This window comes from Triticum aestivum, chromosome 1D (assembly GCF_018294505.1).
Source record: "Triticum aestivum cultivar Chinese Spring chromosome 1D, IWGSC CS RefSeq v2.1, whole genome shotgun sequence".
Lineage (NCBI taxonomy): Eukaryota > Viridiplantae > Streptophyta > Magnoliopsida > Poales > Poaceae > Triticum > Triticum aestivum.
Window position 1 is genome coordinate 419,470,231 of NC_057796.1, and position 16,264 is coordinate 419,486,494.

The following is a 16,264-nucleotide window of genomic DNA, read 5'->3' on the forward strand; positions in this document are numbered from 1 at the left end:
CTAGGAAACAAGGCCTAGGGTTCATACTTTCACTAGTGCAAGTTCTCTCAACAATAATAACATAACTGGATCATATAACTATCCCTCAACATGCAACAAAGAGTCACTCCAAAGTCACTAATAGCGGAGAACAAACGAAGAGATTATGGTAGGGTACGAAACCACCTCAAAGTTATCCTTTATGATCGATCTATTCAAGAGTCTGTAGTAAAATAACACAAAGCTATTTTTTCCGTTCAATCTATCATAGAGTTCGTACTAGAATAACACCTTAAGACACAAATCAACCAAAACCCTAATGTCACCTAGATACTCCATTGTCACCTCAAGTATCCGTGGGCATGATTATACGATATGCATCACACAATCTCATATTCATCTATTCAACCAACACAAAGTACTTCAAAGAGTGCCCCAAAGTTTCTACCGGAGAGTCAAGATGAAAACGTGTGCCAACCCCTATGCATAGGTTCATGGGCGGAACCCGCAAGTTGATCACCAAAACATACATCAAGTGGATCACGTGACATCCCATTGTCACCACAGATAAGCACGGCAAGACATACATCAAGTGTTCTCAAATCCTTAAAGACTCAATCCGATAAGATAACTTCAAAGGGAAAACTCAATCCATTACAAGAGAGTAGAGGGGGAGAAACATCATAAGGTCCAACATCATAAGAGTAGAGGGGGAGAAACATCATAAAGACTTATGCATAGGGGTTGGCATATGTTTTCATCTTGACTCTCCGGTAGAAACTTTGGGGCACTCTTTGAAGCACTTTGTGTTGGTTTGAATAGATGAAACTGAGATTGTGTGATGCGTATCGTATAATCATACCCACGGATACTCGAGGTGACATTGGAGTATCTAGGTGACATTAGGGTTTTGGTTGATTTGTATCTTAAGGTGTTATTCTAGTACGAACTCTATGATAGATCGAACGAAAAGAATACCTTCGTGTTATTTTACTACGGACTCTTGAATAGATAGATCAGAAAGGATAACTTTGAGGTGGTTTCGTACCCTACCATAATCTATTCGTTTGTTCTCCGATATTAGTGACTTTGGAGTGACTCTTTGTTGCATGTTGAGGGATAGTTATATGATCCAATTATGTTATTATTGTTGAGAGAACTTGCACTAGTGAAAGTATGAACCCTAGGCCTTGTTTCAATGCATTGCAATACCGTTTTACGCTCACTCTTATCGCTTGCCCCCTTGCTGTTTTTATATTTTCAGATTACAAAAACCTATATCTACCATCCATATTGCACTTGTATCACCATCTCTTCGCCGAACTAGTGCACCTATACAATCTACCATTGTATTGGGTGTGTTGGGGACACAAGAGACTCTTTGTTATTTGGTTGCAGGGTTGCTTGAGAGAGACCATCTTCATCCTATGCCTCCCACGGATTGATAAACCTTAGGTCATCCACTTGATGGAAATTTGCTACTGTCCTACAAACCTCTGCACTTGGAGGCCCAACAACTTCTACAAGAAGAAGGTTGCGTAGTAGACATCAAGCTCTTTTCTGGTTTTATCACTAGTTTAGTCTATAAAAGAAAACTACAAAAGATGGAATTAAGGGTGCCTCATATGCTTCATCTTTTTAATGTATTTCGTAAAAATGATGGGAAGGAAAATTGTGCTCAAGTACTAGAAGAAGAATTGCATAAAATGTTTGGCACTAAATCTTTGAATGATGAGCATGATTGCAATGTTGTTAGTATGAATTCCTTGAATACCCATGATGTTAATGATATGCAAAGCCACAAGCTTGGGGATGCTATGTTTGATGAAGATGATATGTTTAGTCCCCCATGTTTTGATGAGCAAATTTATTATTTTGATAGCATGCCTCCTATTTATGATGATTATTGTGATGACACATATGCTATAAAGAATAAAGATAACCATGAAACTTGTCATCATGATTTTAATTTTCAATTGGATTATGCTTCACATGATAGTTATTTTGTTGAGTTTGCTCCCACTACTATTGATGAGAATAAATTTGCTTATGTGGAGAGTAGTAAAATTTCTATGCAAGTAGATAATGAAAAGAATGCTTTAGGTGCTGGTTATATTGTTGAATTCATTCATGATGCTACTGAAAATTATTATGAGAGAGGATCATATGCTTCTACATATTGCAATAATATCAATTTTCCTCTCTATGTGTTGAAAATCTTGAAGATTTGCTTGTTTTGCCTTCCTATGCTAGTTGATTATTGTTTCCATAAGTTGTTTGCTCACAAAATCCCTATGCATAGGAAGTGGGTTAGACTTAAATGTGCTAGTCATATTCTTCATGATGCTCTCTTTATGTTTCAATTCTTATCTTTTATGCGAGCATCATTGAAATCATCATGCCTAGCTAGGGGCGTTAAACGTTAGCGCTTGTTGGGAGGCAACCCAATTTTTATTTTTGTTCTTTCTTTTTGGTTCTGTTTAGTAATAAATATTTGATCTTGCCTCTGGTTAGATGTGGTTTTATGTTTTAATTAGTGTTTGTGCCAAGTAAGACCTATTGGATCTTCTTGATTGATAGTTATTTGATATTGCTGAAAATTCCAGAAACTTTCTGTTCACAAAAACAATTGTTTAAAATCACCAGAACGTGATAAAATACTGATTCCAATTGGAGCAGATAAATAATCAAATTATCTAGGTCTTCCTATTTTGGCAGATTTTGCTGAGTTCCAGAAGTTTGCGTTTGATGCAGATTACTACAGACTGTTCTGTTTTTGACAGATTATGTTTTCTATGTGTTGTTTGCTTATTTTGATGAATATATGAGTAGTATCGGAGGGTATGAACCATAAAGAAGTTGGAATACAGTAGATATTACACCAATATGAATTTAGAATGAGTTCACAACAGTACCTAAGTGGTGATTTATTTTCTTATACTAACGGAGCTTACCAGTTTTCTGTTGAGTTTTGTGTTGTGAAGTTTTCAAGTTTTGGGTATAGATTCGATGGACTATGGAGTAAGGAGTAGAAAGAGCCTAAGCTTGGGGATTCCCAAGGCACCCCAAGGTAATATTCAAGGACAACCAAGAGCCTAAGCTTGGGGATGCCCCGGATGGCATCCCCTCTTTCGTCTTCACTCATCGATAACTTTACTTGGAGCTATATTTTTATTCACCACATGATATGTGTTTTGCTTGGAGCGTCATTTTATTTTGTTGGTATTTGCTTTCTGTTATTTAGAATAATGTTTTGCATCTCTAGTTTCAATGAAAATGTCAAGGATAGCTTTTACCATGCTTATTTTGCAAGTATACATGTTGCTGTTTGAAAACAGAAAGTTTACCGCTGTTACAAAAATTCCCTAGAAAAATTAGAATGTGATAAAATGTTGAAACCTTTTGCATAATAAGCACTGATAAATTTACTACAGTGGGAATTTTCTTTCATAATTTTTGGAGTTAGGTAAGTATGATGAATCTTGCATTCTTTACAGACTGTACTGTTTTGGCAGATTGCTGTTATGTTTGCTTTTTTAATGATTCTATTTAAGGATAGGAGTATTAAATATGCAGAGGCATTTAGTATGCACTGTTGAATAATAATTTTAGTGATTTTCTAAAGTATAGTATGATAACTTTTTTGCATTGGTTTATACTAACTTATCTCACGAGTTCTTGTTGAGTTTGGTGTGGATGAAGCTTTTGAGATTTAGGAAGACCGTGATATGAGAGGAATTAAGGAGACACAAAAGCTCAAGCTTGGGGATGCCCAAGGCACCCCAAGATAATATTTCAAGAAGTATCAAGCATCAAAGCTTGGGGATGCCCCGGTAGGCATCCCACCTTTCTTCTTCAACAATTATCGGTTAGTATCGGTTGAGCCTAAGTTTTTGCTTCTTCACATGATGAGTGCTATCCTTGAAATGTCGTTTTCTTTTGTTTTGCTTTCTGTTTGAATAATATCCCAAGATCTGAAATTCTTAAATGAGAGAGAGTCTTCACAAAGCTACAAAATTATTTAACTACTCATTGAGCTTCACTTATATCCTATGAGTAAATGGTTGAATAATTTGAATGTCATAAATCTGAAATTATATATGCTTCATATGCCTTTCCCATGGGGAGTAATCCCTTCACATATAAGGAGTAGAGGTGGTAAATTTATTGAAGGTCAGCAAACATTGTATTGCTCACTTGAACGATTCATGAAAGAATATTGAAGGAAGAGAGATTTCACATATAAATATACTATCTTGGACATCTTCTATGATTGTGAGCCCCATTAATTATTTTCAAACCTGAGCAAATTAGTTGAAGTTGGACAAGGAAGACAACATAATGAGTTATGCTTGGGTATATTTGTATAGAAGTTATATTGTTATGGATCCTCTAACATGTGGTGCTTGCTATTTAGAATTCTTTGCTAGCCAAAATATCTGTACTAAGCGGGAATACTGCTTGTGCATCCACATTCCTTGAACCAAGTTTCTTCCATGAGTGTCCAGCATATCTACCTATATGCGGTATTTACCTGCCGTTCCAAGTAAATTTGCATGTGCCAAACTCTAAACCTTCAAATAATAATCTGTTTTGTATGCCCGAATCGCTCATGTAGCGACTAGGGGCTGTCAGTATCTTCCATGCTAGGTGGGTTATTCTCACGATGAGTGGACTCCGCTCATCATTCACGAGAACACTACTGGAATCAGGGATTTTGCCGTCTGCCAGTTCTTTGTCGTCCGCTAGCAGACGGCAAAGATGGTCTTTGCCATCAGCTACGAAAAAGCAGACGACAAACAACTGGCAGACGGCAAAGAAGGTCTTTGCCATCTGTCACTTCTTTGCCGTCTGCTGGCTGACGGCAAAGAATATTTGCCGTCAGCTGGCTAGCGGCAAAGAGAGAGGTGGCCCCCACTAACGAGCCGATTAGAAAAAACTTAATGGCCCCCCTCTTTGCCGTCTGCTAGCAGACGGCAAAGATAAAAAAAGCGGACGACAAAGGCTTGGCCGACGGCAAAGGCTAACTAACCTAACCTAACTAACGGCCGATCGAGCCCCCCCCCCCCGCCCGTTACTCCTCTCTGTTTCTCTCCCTCTCTCCTCCCCGATGCCACGCCACCAGATCCACCCACCGCCGCCCCCGCCACCGCCCTCGCCCCCGCTTGCCCCGTCGCTCCACCACCCTGCCGCTCCCACCCCACCCGCCGACGCCCCTGTCGCTCCACCATCCCGGTGCCCCGGCGCACCACCACGTCGCCGGCCCACCCGCCCCACTGCCCCGACCGTCCCATTGCCCCGGCGCGCCACCACGTCGCCGACCCACCCGCCCCACTGCCCCGACCGTCCCATTGCTCCGGTGAGTTATTTTTTTCTTTTTTTTCTGTTGTTTCATTTTTTTGCTGTTTAATTGTTAGTGATAGATTTAGTGCTAGATATGTGTTATATAGTGTTAGAAGAAAAGAAGAAAAGAAGTAGAACAAAAAAGAATATGTAGAAGAAAAGAAGAAGAAGAAGAAGAAAAGAAGTAGAAGAAGTAGAAGAAGAAGAAAAGAAGAAAAGAAAAGAAGTAGAAAAAAGATGAAAAAAGAAGAAGAAGAAGAAGAAGAAGAAGAAGAAGAAGAAAAGAAGTAGAAGAAGAAGAAAGGAAGAAAAGAAAAGAAGTAGAAAAAAGATGAGAAAAGAAGAAGAAGAAGAAAAGAAGTAGAAGAAGTAGAAGAAGTAGAAGAAGAAGAAGAAAAGAAGAAACGAAAAGAAGTAAAAGAAGTAGAAAAAAGATGAAAGAAGAAGAAGAAGAAGAAGAAAGGAAAGAAGAAGAAGAAGAAGAGAAAGAAAGAAGAAGAAGAAGAAGAAGAAGGATAGAAGGAAACACCCCGACCCCCTGACCCCGACACCCCGACCCCCTGACCCCCCTGACCCGGACACCCCGACCACGAAACCACACCCCGACACCCCGACCCCGACACCACACCCCGACACCCCGACCCCCTGACCCCCTAACCCCGACACCCCGACCCCGACACCACACCCCGACACCCCGACCCCGACACGACACCCCGACACCCCGATCCCCTGACCCCGACACCCCGACACCGACACCACACACCGACCCCGACACGACACCCCGACCCCCTGACCCCCTGACCCCGACACCCCGACCCCGACACCAGACCCTGACACCCCGACCCCGACACTACACCCCGACCCCGAAACAGCACCCCAACCCGAGACCGACACGACACCCCGACCCCCGACACCTCCCAAAAAGGTGCTCTTTGGCCGTCCAGAGGCCGACGGGGTCATATATTTGTGAATTATGAGTTAGGTCATATATTTTTTGATTTTGTTATGAAAAACATCATATATAATTGTGTTGATCGGGTAGATTTAAATGTGCAATTGTTTCATCGCTGCGAGGTTTGGTGTTCGATGACCTCGCCGTGCGTTTGACGAGCTCTGCCCCTTCGTTCGTGGGTGAGCACAAATGACATTTCCTCCTCCCCCATTATTTATTTGCTCTGTTCCAGTGTTCGTGCCGATGAAACTTGATAGCTAGCCGATGAAACATGTGTCTTGAATCATCAGTATGCGTAACCAATATGTGTCTCCCATTCGAAAGCGTTATAGTTATAAATATGCATGCATTTGCATATTTATAACCTTGATTCTTTCGAATTGTCCAACGCTATCCATGGACAGCCCGAGTATGTGTAGATTGGGTTCGTTTTCCCATATGCTTTGCTCCGGATCCGACACATAAATTTCGTCAGTGCCTCCCCTGTTGTTCTCCGGGTACACATCCTCTCTGTTTATTGCAGAGACGTGTATCAGGAGAACAGCGGGGAGGTGCTGCCGAAATTTTGCGTCGGATTCGGAGCATAGCATGGGAAAATGAACCCAATCTACACATACTCGGGTGGGATTAGGACCTATCATTACCTATTAGAGTGTAGGTTGCATGGACGTAATAAAATTGACAAAGTAGATCAACTGATGAATATATACATGGTGAATTATATATATATTTGTTGTGTGTCCAGTAGCTCTGAAAGTCAAGATGAGTGATCGTGCGTGGATGTATACCGGTAACACTGGTCAGAACAAATGGAGCGCTGAATGGTTCACAAAAACCAAGGGGTTTGTGCAAGCCGCATTTGCAAATGGCCAGAGGAAAACCTGGTGCCCCTGTTTCCGGTGCGGCAATTGGGAAAAGAGGACAGAGGATGAAATGGGCAAACTCCTGCAGAAGAGTGGTTTTACGCCCGATTATACGGTGTGGACATATCATGGTGAGTCTGCCCAATGTGACAGAGCTGAGGTGGATTATCGTCGCACCGACGAGCATGGTACCGGGATGGAAAACATGGTGCAAGACTATGATGATGCTCGGGATTCGGACGAGGAGATGGAGGAATCTGCAAAGGACTTCAATGAAATGTTGGAGTCTTCAAAACGTCCGCTCCACGAGCACACTGAGCTTTGTCAGTTGGATGCCATCTCACAAGTAATGGCTCTGAAGGCTCAGTTCAACTTGGGCAGAGAATGCTACGACGCAATAATGACAGTATTTGGACGGTTTCTACCCAAAGGCCATGTAATGCCTGCAAACATCTACCAGTCGGACAAAATCCTCCGTGCACTGAAGATGCCCTATGAGAAGATACATGCCTGTGAGAAAGGATGTGCCTTATTTAGGCTTGACTATGCGGACTTGAACTATTGTCCCATTTGCAAGTCTTCCAGGTATGTTGTGGTAGACAACGGTATGGGTGAGAAGACATAGACCAAAATCCTCGTTAGTGTTCTTCGGTATATGCCAATCGTACCAAGACTTCAACGTCTTTTCATGGTCGAAGAGACGGCCAGACAGATGATATGGCACAAAACAGGCAAAAGAACCGAACTAGATGCAGATGGGAATCTGATGATGGTACACACATCGGATGGTGTTGCATGGAAAAAGTTTGATGAATTACATGCTGACAAAGCGGCAGATCCTAGGCATCCTCAAGTCGGCATCAGCACGGATGGGTTCAGTGTGTTTGGTATGACGGCAGCCCAATACAGTTGTTGGCCCGTATTTGTCTTTCCACTCAATCTCCCCCCCCGGATAGATTATGCAAAGAAAGAACATTTTCCTGACGTTGTTAATTCCAGGGCCCAACTATCTGGACATATTATGCAAAAGGATTCCGTCGAAGAGTATGAGCTTCTCGCAAAGCAAGGAGGCGGCTATCCCGGTTTCATCTCTTGGTTCAAACAAACGGTAATTTCTATCAGACCATTTCATTACATTCGCTAATTTCTGCCTAATGCAACAATCCTTTCGTATTAAACTTGTAGGCTAATTCAGAGTCTATGGACGCCGAATTGAGACAAGTCGCTAATGGTTTTGACTATAAGGTCCGTTCATTTGACAAATACGACATCAACGGGTATCTCTTTCGTACATATGGCAAAGAGCTATCTATGGCCGACCGAAAGTCTACGAATTGTTGTGTATCTGCTATCGGCGAAGGAGGTACCGAGTATTATGGGAGAGTTGAAGCAATTTATGAACTTATATTCTATGGTGACAACCCATCGAATGTCGTACTCTTCAAATGTTATTGGTTTCAGCCGAAGGAGACTAGAAGGACTCATGAACATATAGGGCTAGTTGAAATCAAACAAAGCACCCATTTAGATGTTCCTGATGTCTATATTACGGCTCAACAAGCGACCCAAGTATTCTATCTACCGTGGGCCTGCCAAACTAATCCAAATCTGAAAGGTTGGGATGTCGTTTATGAAGTGCCGCCACGTGCTAGACTATCTCCCCCAAAGGAAGATGATTATGAACCTCACATTAACCCAGACACATATGAAGGAGAATTCTTCCAAGAGACACGTCTTTCCAAAAAGCGTTTCAAGAACCGCTATACTTCACCCCAAAATATTGAAGTAGACAACGACAGTGAATCCGACATCAACCCAAAGGAGGAACAAGAAGAGCCGGAACAAGAAGAGCCGGAACAAGAAGAGGTTACTGCTGCCGATGACCTGTCAATGCTTGACCAATTACGTCAAGGTGGCCTTCCACATGTTGATGCCACTGAACCCTATGAGCCCGTCATTGATTATAGTGATGATGATGATTATGCATTTATTGATGATAGTGATCGAGATTATTAGTAGTGTCAGGTATATAATTTTTTTATGTTGTACTTGATGATGATACACTTAAGTGATATACATATTATTATTCATGTCGGTATTTTTTTATGTTGTACTAATTTCGTTTACTCTTTGTCATGGCAGGTGTTGAAAGATGGTGGGCGCTGGTAAGTTTCTTCTAGTGTTTTGCTTAACAAATGCATAAAGACCTAAACTTAGCCTTATTTCCTCCAATATGCTTACCACAATGACCTAGAGTTAGCTTCTTTTCCTCCAAAATGACTTAATAAGCTCACTGACCTCCAAAACCATCCATTTTACCTAAGTTAGCTCTAAAACGATCTATACTTAGCTTTGTTTCCTCCAAAATGACCTAAGTTAGCTCTAGTATGCTTAGTTAACTAGGTTTGCTCAATAATGACATGTACTTAGCTTACTTATGTCAAAAATGGCATAATTAGCTTAGTTAGCTCACAAACAATCCATTTTACCTAAGTTAGCTCTAAAATGACCCATTATACCTTAGTTAGCTCATAAATGATCCATTTTACCCAAGTTAGCTCTAAAATGACCCATTTTACCTAGACTAACTCCAAAATGATCCATTTTACCTATGTTAGCTCTAAAATGACCCATTTTACCTAGGTTAGCTCCAAAATGACCCATCTTACCTAGGTTAGCTCCAAAATGATGCATTTTACCCAAGTTAGCTCTAAAATGACCCATTTTACCTAGATTAGCTCATAAACGATCCATTTCACCTAGGTTAGCTCACAAACGATCCATTTTACCTAGTTTAGCTCCAAAATGACCCATCACACCTAGGTTAGCTCTAAAATGATGCATTTTACCAAAGTTAGCTCATAAACGATCTATTTCACCTAGGTTAGCTCATAAACGATCCATTTCACCTAACTTAGCTCAAAAACGATCCATTTCACCTAGGTTAGCTCCAAAATGACCCATCTTACCTAGGTTAGCTCTAAAATGATGCATTATACCTAAGTTAGCTCATAAACGATCTATTTCACCTAGGTTAGCTCATAAACGATCCATTTCAACTAAGTTAGCTCATAAATGATCCATTTCACCTAAGTTAGCTCATAAATGGCATATACTTCTTCTTCTAGTCACCTTTTTCTAACTTTCTTATTTGCCTTTTTGTAGATTTCATTCACTTCACGGAAGCAAGCTTGCTATGATGGAGTGCTTGTTTTTTCTTTCATTCTCCTCTAGTATTCTTCTAGCTTGCTATGATGGAACTTGCTATCTTGATGAAACTTTGCATTGTAATATGTATGGATGGAACAATGTGTATGTGCAACTTGCTATGTATGAATGGATGGAACTATATATGTATGCACGATGAAACTTATGTGCTGGATATGTCATATGTTTGCTGTTAAATAGCCCTGTGAAATATATATATATATATATATATGTCATATATTTGCTGTGAAGATTGCTGGATTAAAAAAACAGAAAAAAGAGGCACCTTTGCCGTCAGCCGCTGATGGCAAAGGCGCCTTTGCCGTCCGCCGCGGATGGCAAAGAAGCCACGCGGCGGCCACCTGTGCTCCCTGGGAGCTGACCCATTTGGTCAGTTTGCCTACAGCGGCGGACGGCAAAGGCTTTGCCTACAGTGGTAGACGGCAAAGACTTGTCCTGCAGCGACGTCCAGCTGACGTCATTCGGCGGACGGCAAAGGCCGGATGCTCTTTGCCGTCAGCGGCGGACGGCAAAGGCTGCCGTTAGCCGCCTAACGGACTAACAGCACATTTATTGCCGTCGGCTTTCTTTGCCGTCCGCCGCTGATGGCAAAGGCCCCTTTGCCGTCCGCTTCAGAAAGAAGACGGCAAAGAAGCTCTTTACCGTAGCCTACTTTGTCGGAGCCTTTTGCCGTCCGCGGCAGACGGCAAAGGCCTTTGCCGTCCGCCATCCTTGCCTTTGCCGTCTGCCGTGGCAGACAGCAAAGTAGCTGATTCCTGTAGTGGAAAATGGCTGATAACTGGGATGCCCAGTCCTATGATCAAAAGATCAAAAACAAAATCGCAAATAATTTAAACAAAACTCCCCCCGGAATGTTGATAGTTGGACGGCACCCGTTGTTTGGACAAGCCGTGGAGTGTGAATGTTGGTGGAGGGGGAGTAAAAAATTTACCTTTCTGCGTGGGAAACGCCTATGATGTATCTATTATGGAAGATATTGGGAACTCTTGCTCATTATGTTGAAAATGAAAGCCTCTCAAAATTATTTTCATCTCTGTTTTTGCTTCGAGCTTTGGCACCTCTGCAAATCCCTGCTTACCTCTACGAAGGGCCTATCTTTTACTTTTATGCAAGAGTCAGTAGTATTCCTTCTCATTCCAACCTACTCTTTAGTTGGCAAGCATCATGTGATGGAAAGATCTAAGCATATATGGCCATTCAAATATATTTGAGCATGAATTATTACTGTTGACATTACCTTTGAGGTAAAAGGTTGGGAGGCGAAACATTAAGCCCCTATCTTTCTCTGTGATAGAAGAATACTATTTGTTCTAAAAATATGCTTTGAGTGGTGGCAATCATGGAAGACTAAATGATAGTTGAGTATGTGAAGTTTGCTGAATCAAAGCTCTGACATAGACTCTTCCTGAAAATAAGATGAATTGTAATTGTTTGATGACTAATAACACGGTTTGTTAGTTTTCAAGAAAGTTTATGATCTATACTTTAACATGTGAATAGTTTGTTACTTGATCATGAAAAGTTCTGTGAGTTGAGCTACTGTTATGACATATAATGATGCTAGAAAAGGTGATTGAAATTATCATTGATCAAACTTATGCACCTGCTAGCATTCACACTTCATAAATTATTTCTTTTATCATTTACCTACTCGAGGACGAGCAGGAATTAAGCTTGGGGATGCTGATACGTCTCCAACGTATCTATAATTTATGAAGTATTCATGCTATTATATTATCCATCTTGGATGTTTAATGGGCTTTACTATGCACTTTTATATTATTTTTAGGACTAACCTATTAACCCGGAGCCCAGTGCCAGTTTCTGTTTTTTCCCTTGTTTCAGTGTTTCGCAGAAAAGTAATATCAAACGGAGTCCAAACGGAATGAAACCTTCGGGAGCGTGATTTTTGGAACGAACGTGATCCAGGAGACTTGGAGTTGAAGTCAGGGAATCTTCGAGGTGGCCACGAGGCAGGGAGGCGCGCCTGCCCCCCTGGGTGCGCCCCCACCCTCATGGGCCCCTCGTGGCTCCCCTAACCGACTTCTTTCGCCTATATATATCCATATACCCTAAAAACATCGGGGAACAGAATAGATCAGGATTTCCGCCGCCGCAAGCCTCTGTAGCCACCAAAAACCAATCGGGACCCTGTTCCGGCACCCTGCCGGAGTGGGGATCCCTCACCGGTGGCCATCTTCATCATCCCGGCGCTCTCCATGACGAGGAGGGAGTAGTTCACCCTCGGGGCTGAGGGTATGTACAAGTAGCTATGTGTTTGATCTCTCTCTCTCGTGTTCTTGATTCGGCACGATCTTGATGTATCGCGAGCTTTGCTATTATAGTTGGATCTTATGATGTTTTCCCCCTCTACTCTCTTGTAATGGATTGAGTTTTCCCTTTGAAGTGATCTTATCGGATAGAGTCTTTAAGGATTTGAGAACACTTTATGTATGTCTTGCATGTGCTTATCTGTGGTGACAATGGGATATTCAGGTGATCTACTTGATGTATGTTTTGGTGATCAACTTGCGGGTTCAGTAACATTGTGAACTTATGCATAGGGGTTGGCACATGTTTTTGTCTTGACTCTCCGGTAGAAACTTTGGGGCACTCTTTGAAGTACTTTGTGTTGGTTTGAATAGATGAATCATACCCACAGATACTCGAGGTGACATTGGAGTATCTAGGTGACATTAGGGTTTTGGTTGATTTGTATCTTAAGGTGTTATTCTAGTGCGAACTCTATGATAGATCGAACGGAAAGAACAGCTTCGTGTTATTTTACTCGGGACTCTTGAATAGATAGATCAGAAAGGATAACTTTGAGGTGGTTTCGTACCCTACCCTCTTCGTTTGTTCTCCGCTATTAGTGACTTTGGAGTGACTCTTTGTTGCATGTTGAGGGATACTTATATGATCCAATTATGTTATTATTGTTGAGAGAACTTGTACTAGTGAAAGTATGAACCCTAGGCCTTGTTTCAACGCATTGCAATACCGTTTACGCTCACTCTTATCGCTTGCTACCTTGCTGTTTTTATATTTTCAGATTACAAAAACCTATATCTACCATCCATATTGCACTTGTATCACCATCTCTTCGCCAAACTAGTGCACCTATACAATCTACCATTGTATTGGGTGTGTTGGGGACACAAGAGACTTTTTGTTATTTGGTTGCAGGGTTGCTTGAGAGAGACCATCTTCATCCTACGCCTCCCACGGATTGATAAACCTTAGGTCATCCACTTGAGGGAAATTTGCTACTGTCCTACAAACCTCTGCACTTGGAGGCCCAACAACGTCTACAAGAAGAAGGTGGCGTAGTAGACATCACTACATCTCGCACCGGTGCCCTGCACTGGCGAGCCGATGCAGCGGAGAAAAATTAGGGACCCGGACTCCGGAGCACCTAGTTGCTCCGATGCCCAGTTCCTTCGTGCCATAAAGATTTAGTATTTTACTGCTTGGCTGCTCGGATGTGTGGACCAAAGTCGGGCGAACAAACTGCTGAATCGGTGCTAAATAATTTTCTAATGGCACCACCGATGAGATGGCAACAATTTTAGATACTAGATACAAAATGTGACACTGTCTTAGGATGCGTTTGGTTGAAGGTGTGGTATGAATGGGTTGGGACCGTGACAGTGTCTGGATCACATCTAACAAATGAGTTGTAATAATGAAAGAGGGTCTAACCATTTCTGCGCATGCCAGAAACTTCCTCCCACTGTCCACAGATTCAAACGCAACTAGCTTCACGCATGGAGATTGATGGTGACAACGAGCAGATAGATCTTCAGCCACCCCGCTCCAATCATTGCCACTGATGGTCCTAGGGAGCTACAATAGGAAGAAATGACTCAAATCGATCGTAGGGTAAAATCCTTCATTCCAAGTCATAGCCCGAGAGAGAGAGAAGAGAGGCATACCCGGCTGGTGAAGGAGTCATCATTGGAGGAGGAACCGCTGGAGAGGTCTTTGAAGAAGACCATGGCAACCCCAGCGGTAGGATGCGAGATGGCGGAGAGCGAGGAAGCAAGCGAGGAAGCGGCTGTAGCTTAGCAAGGAAAGAAGGAAGGAAGGAGGAAACAGGGGAAATGTGACTTGTGGTCGGGGAGAAAAGGGGGTGGGGAAGGGGGGAGGGAGCGGGGGTAGATATTTTGGCGGTAGGCCAAAATTTTGGAAATGTGGAGAGAAACTTTGCGCATGGTGCCGCCGGATACCATTCACTTTGAATGATTGTGTGCATCTCAAACGATTCTTCTGCTTTACCCGCATGGGATGAGTTTGATAATTCAAATTTTGGTGGAAATTTCCCCAGGTACGTCATTGCATAATTTAACATCACTTGCTAATTTGGGCACACAAAAGAGCGTACAGCAGACAGACCACACTTACTGAATCGAGCAATTTTAGTAATTACACAGAGCCAGTTGACCTAAACATTGCTCTAACAAATGACCAACATTAAAAACAAAGCCTAAGTACGCATAATTTTAAAAAATCCGCCGCCGCGCCGGCCTATGCATCGCCGGTGTGAGATGAGACGTCGATGAATTGTCCTGGCGACATGTCTCCGTTGGTGGACTCCATGCCCCCCTGCGGAAGTTGACCGCATCCTCGTCCTCGTCTTCGTTCTCGGCGCCACCCTCAAGGTTGTAGTACTCGTAGTAGTGGCTGCGCCAGAGCTCGCGTTGGTACTCCACCGCCGATTCCTTGGCGGACAGACTCTTCTCTACCTCGACCTCGGCCATGCGCAACTCCTCCTCCCGGCGCTCCACAATCTCCGCCGCCTCGTGCATCTCCTGCTCCCGCTCGGCGACATCATGAGGAAGCAGGTGCTCCATGGCCACTGCCGCATTTTCGGGCATGGGTTGCATGCTGGAGTCCAAGGTGGCCTGGAATATCTTGGCGTGGATGGCCTCGACCCAGGCCAAGGTGACATCGGCGGCACGGACGGCAGCTCGAGCAATCTCGGTGTTTGCAGCCGCCATCGCAGCAGCTGCTGCAGCCGTCTCGGCTGCTGCAGCTGCCCTGTCGGCTGCCCCAGACGCCCTCTCGGCGGAAGCGGCCGCGCTCAATGCGGATGCGGCGGCACTCTCGGCATAGGCGGCCGCGCTCTCGCCGCAGGCGGCCGCGTTCGGGGGGGGGGGCGACCATCGTATGGGCATTCATGAAGCGTTTCCATGGCGTCATCTTTTCAAGAAGGGGGGTGCGGGAATGGGGATCGGGATTCGGGGATCCGGGGGTAGCCGGCACTGGAGCAGACGAGCTAGCAAAGTTTAAGGAGGAAGACTTAAATAGACCCAGAAACTTTCATCGCAAATGGTTCCTACAAAACAACTGTGTGTGTGATGTTGTAGATATGTTTTATTAGCTCTGAAAGACGAATTTGGAGTAAAGTGGCAATGGATGGAGTTTTAAATGTACGAGAAAATTTGTAGTACTAATACAATTGTCATGTCAAATTTTGGAAAATTTCAGGGGTCATTTGACCTTTTAAGACATTTAAGTTATTTTCTAGCCATTTAATGACCGTAATTGAAATTTGAACTACATGTACATGCAACAGCTAACCATAACGGTGTGAAAAGTCATATTTTGTGTACTTGTGTGCAATTTAATTCCATGTACAGTAAATTGGAAGGAATTTTCAAGTATATTGTTGCGGCTATGACACAATTAAGCATGGAGTGCCACGGCATTTAAATTCCAAAAAATTAAAAAGTAATCAGAAACACGTGAAACCTTGGTTGATGTAATGTCATGCCACAAAGATGATGTGGTAAAAGAATTGGCATGTTTGACGAAAGTTTGGACACACACCCCTCCCAAACCGGAGCAACTCACTAGAAGGCTCGTGGTTCCGAGAGGGAACAATGCATGTTTGATG